Here is a 4936-nt window from a genome sequence, read left to right as displayed (position 1 = left end):
AAAAAGGAATTGTAATCTCACTGGGACGGAAGATATACTCACATGACAAATTGAATAACAATAAAATATTTAAATTGAAATTTAAGCCAACAGTGGAGGTCAAGTCACAAGGCTATAAGTTATTACTTGTCACATTAATCCTATCGACAATCTAAGTTTAGAGGAGAATGTTTGGATTATTTATTGTGGTAACATATGTTACCCCAAAACTTAGTGGCTTACAACAACAGCTATTTTATTATACCTCACAGTTATGTGGGCCAGAAGTTTGGGTAGAGCTTAGCTGGGCTGTTTTTCTGCTCCAAGTGGCATCAACTGGATCACTGTGTGGTACTCAGCTGGAGTCTTTCCTTGCCTGAAAGCTCCAAGAAAGGTCTCTCACAAATCTGGCACCTCACTGCTCCTTGGCCTCTCTCTTTCTCTCTCTGCATGGCATCTCATTGTTAAGGGATGTTAAAAGAATTCAAAAGGGAGGCCACAGTTTGGATATATTCTCAGAACAACCAACCATAGCCATAACAAAATGTAAGCTATGTTGATCTCTCTGAAATGCAAGCTCTAACCATAAACAAACCATAAGCCTTTCTTCCACGTCAATATGATAAAGTTGAGTCAATCAGCTACAGAAAAATAAGCTTCTGTAGCTGTATGTGCCCTAAAAGGGATACAAATTTGTAGTAGCCAATTACAATAGAGTTCAATGTACTTTGTCACTGATGCTTTATAAGCTGTGCTGTTTACACTTGTGAGATGAGCTTCTTAACCTGTTCAGTTTGAAATCTCCTGGTTTTTTAAATGTTCTTTGGTAGGCACAATAAACTCCTATATTCCTGTTTTACTTGATCTGATTTTGTTTTTAACAGTTTCTGGTGTCAAATATGAGATGTAAAGTAGATCTTTGATAAGCTCCAAGGCAGGTGAGTAACCCGATGCCGTAGGCACAACAAACTCCTATATTCCTGTTTTACTTGATCTGATTTTATTTTTAGCAGTTTTCGGTATCAAATATGAGATGTAAAGTAGATCGTTGATAAGCTCCAAGACAGGAGAGTAACCTGATGCCAGTACCACAGAGCACATGGCACTCACTGCTTTCTTGCTAAACATGGAGCTCAAAGGTTCTCTCAGATCCAAGATGTACTCTCTGCATTTCAAGCTCTTCAACTTTGTTGTGCACACCTGTGCTGTGTGAAAGCTTCTTGATAAGTCATCCTTCCATCTGCAAGAGGAGAAAACCCATTATTCCCTGTGTCTGTAACAGGAGACAACCTGCCATTCCACTGGGTTTCTGGACAGCAGTACAAGTACAAGGTTCCCTATAGATACATTCATTTTAGGAAATCCAAGGCAAAGATACATTCCACCTGGTCGATAATCCCTTCCCTACATCTGTCTGAACCCCCTGCTTCCTATATTTTTAGCAGCTATGGATCAGGATCTTGTGTGTTTTTGTGTGTGAAAAGGTGAACTTTATAAAGGACAATGTGAGGCTGCAGTGGCCGCTTTGGGCAACCTTCAACTTACACAAAATAGTTCATTCTGAAAGCACTCTTGAAAAGAAATGACCCAGAACCTCTCAAAGACAACTGAATGCAGTCTTGGACTGGTATGCAGAAGCTTTTAAAAGACAGAATGACTCACAATAACCTCTCCAAAATAATCTCTATCAGTGTGCAAATAATAATTTAAAAGCTAAAACTCAGCCTGACTCTATAGACCCTTCTGTGAATCCCTCTGCTTCATTTTATCCTCCAGTAACTGATTTTTCTGAACCTACTAACCCCTTTAATGTCTTGGCTTTTCCACCTAAACCTCTTCATACCAGCTTCCTTTAAAAAATTAGACACTCAAATGAGCCAGGAGTACCTGTTACAGCTGAATTTAAACCTTGGTCTTACACAGAACTCTGAGCCATCATAAAAGATTTTGTGATACTAAAAACATACAACCAAATTTATAGAAGAATTTAAAAATTTTTAAGGAGTCTATAATTCATGGTTTTAATTTGTACCAATTTGTCCATGTGATAGTATGCACAAGAGATAACTGAAAATGTCTAGAAAAATCCCATTGGGATAATCCATCTGGATGTACTGAGGATCCTGCTAAGCATGCTTTTAAATAGGAAATGCAGATGGACACAAAAAATGGGCCAACAACTGTTAGATGCTATTCCTGAAGCACTTCCAATGAGAATAGGCTGGACCATAATTTAACCTTATAAAGAAATGAATCTGCTGCAGACTATCATGCCCATGTGTAGACAGTTTTCACATAATACTGGCTTTAAAGGCCAGGATGATAAAGTGGCTATACCAGCCCATTTTGTTCCTAAACTAAAATGAGAGGTAACTCTCACAGAACTGCAATATCTAGCAGAGCATGTTGAAGGGATATTAGACAAGAAAAAGAAGCCATCAGGTAAACAAACTAATGACGCTACAATTACAACAGTTGCAGGGAATTTGGCCTGTCTCTAAAAAATCTTATTCCCAATTTTGCCTCCATTGATAAAGATGCTTATGGTTACTGGAAGTAGAAGGGGCATTGGCAGAAAGACTGCCCATTGCTAAATAAGGGGAAATTGGAACAACCCCCACATCCTTTTAACAACTCTTAATGTTTAAAGGGTTCCAAGGAATTGCCCAGTAAGCTACTTCCAATAATTCCTTTAAATCAATGAGGAGAAACCAAACTTAAATGAAGAAATTTGTACTGTGACACCAGAACGACTCTTTCTACTTTAGAGTCCACCATGATATATCAAGAACTTTCTCAGGATAATAAAAGTTATCTCAATGGCAGGAGTTTCAAATCAAGTTCAAAGGGTTCCTTTAACAGAATTTTCAGCTGTCACCCTTGACCCTTTTTCTAAGAATCATGCCTTCCTTGTATGTGATACTGCTCCTCTGAATCTCCTAGATAAAGATCTGTTTTCCTAATTGGAGGCTCAATAAAATTATCCTCCAGAGAAATGATTTTTCTAAGGTGATCATCTTAGATAATCTGATTTATCTAAATTTATCATCTTAGATAATCTGATTTATCTAAATGATTTATCTAAGAAATGATCTATCTAAGATTTATCAGACAATAAAACATTGTGGCCCAAATTGACTATCCTAAGGAAACTATTAAGTTCCATAAAAGTATAGATATACATCTTTCTGAAATTCCTGATACTCTATGGGCTTCTTCTCTACAGATGTCGGAAAGATCAAACACATCAAATTCACTAAAATTGTGATTGGGCCTTTTTAAATTGCTTTCTTTTCTTTTTCTTTTTTTTCTTTTATGAGACGAAGTCTCACTCGGTCACCCAGGCTTGAGTGCAGTGGTGTGATCTCGACTCACTGCAACCTCTGCCTCCCGAGTTCGTGATTTTCCTGCCTCAGCCTCCTGGGTAGCTGGAATTACAGTTGTGCACTACCATGCCAGGCTAATTTTTGTACTTTTAGTAGAGATGGGGTTTCACCATGTTGGCCAGGCTGGTCTCAAACTCTTGACCTCAGGTGATCTTCCCACCTCGGCCTCCCAAAGTGCTGGGATTACAGGCATGAGCCACTGTGCTCAGCCTAAACTGCTTTGTAAGTTACCCCAATACCCTCTGAAACCTGAAGCAACACAAGGACTCACTCTAAGAGTAGAGGACCTAATAAATCAAGGAGTAATTATTTTGTGTACTAGTCCTTGTGACCTTATCTCACCTGTCAAGAAACCCCTGGAGAGGGATGGAGATTTGTACAGGGCCTTAGAGCTATATATAAAATTATATATCAAGATTCCCGGGCAGGCGCTGTGTCTCACGCCTGTAATCCCAGCACTTTGGGAGGCCGAGATGGGTGGATCACGAGGTCAGGAGATAGAAACCATCCTGGCTAACGGTGAAACCATGTCTCTACTAAAAATACAAAAACATAATTAGTCGGGCATGGTGGCGAGCGTCTACAGTCCCAGCTGCTCCGGAGGCTGAGGCAGGAGAATGGAGTGCACCTGGGAGGCGGAGCTTGCAGTGAGCTGAGATGGTGCCACTGCACTCCAGCCAGGGCGACAGAGTGAGACTCTGTCTAAAAAAAAAAAAAAAAAAAAAAAAAAATTCCCAGAACAAATTCAAACGCTTTGCTGTCAAAGGAATGAACTGAAACTGAGTGGTTCACAGTAGTAAACTTATACTTTGTATATATATTTTAGCATTCCTGTAGACAAAAAGAGTGTTAGTATTTGTATATTTTCACTTGGAAAAATCAACAACGTACTTTGACAGCAACACCTTAAGGATTAATCAACGCTCCTTCATATTTCTCACAAATTTTATATCAAGATTTGAACACTGCAGTTTCCCAGACATTCTACCTTGATTCAATATGTAGGTGATTTGCTTCTTTGTTCTTCATCTAAAGAGGATGTACAAATTGACCAAATATATGTATTATAACAACCAGCTTATAAGGGCCATAAGACCTCTTGAGATAAGCTTCAATTCTCACAAGAAGTGGCACATTATCTAGGTCACAACTTCTCTGGAAAAGTAATCTTTCTGTCTCCAGAAAAAAATAAATACTCTTCAAAATTATTCTAGACCTGTGAGTAAAAGGCAACTCAGAGGATTCCTCAGACTTTCACGATGGACCGGGTCACAACATTGGCCTCTCCACTCTATGAACTAACTAAAAATAGCAATCAGGACCCTTTTCTGTGGAAAGCAAAATAATAGGAGGCCCTTACTGAACTAAAACAGGTTTTGCAAAATCCTCCTGTGTTATGACTCTCCAAGTTTTATAAACCATTCACATTGTTTATTCATGAATGAAACAATCAGACTCTAGAGGTTCTCACTCAAAAACTTGTAGGACAAAATAGGACCATAGACTAGTATAGTGTACAGTTATGTCTGGTGGTTATAGCACATCCAAATTGTTTAAAGGCAGTAGTTGCA

Source organism: Mandrillus leucophaeus, unplaced genomic scaffold (assembly GCF_000951045.1).
Source record: "Mandrillus leucophaeus isolate KB7577 unplaced genomic scaffold, Mleu.le_1.0 Scaffold1400, whole genome shotgun sequence".
Taxonomy (NCBI): Eukaryota; Metazoa; Chordata; class Mammalia; order Primates; family Cercopithecidae; genus Mandrillus; species Mandrillus leucophaeus.
This window is presented reverse-complemented; position numbering follows the sequence as displayed.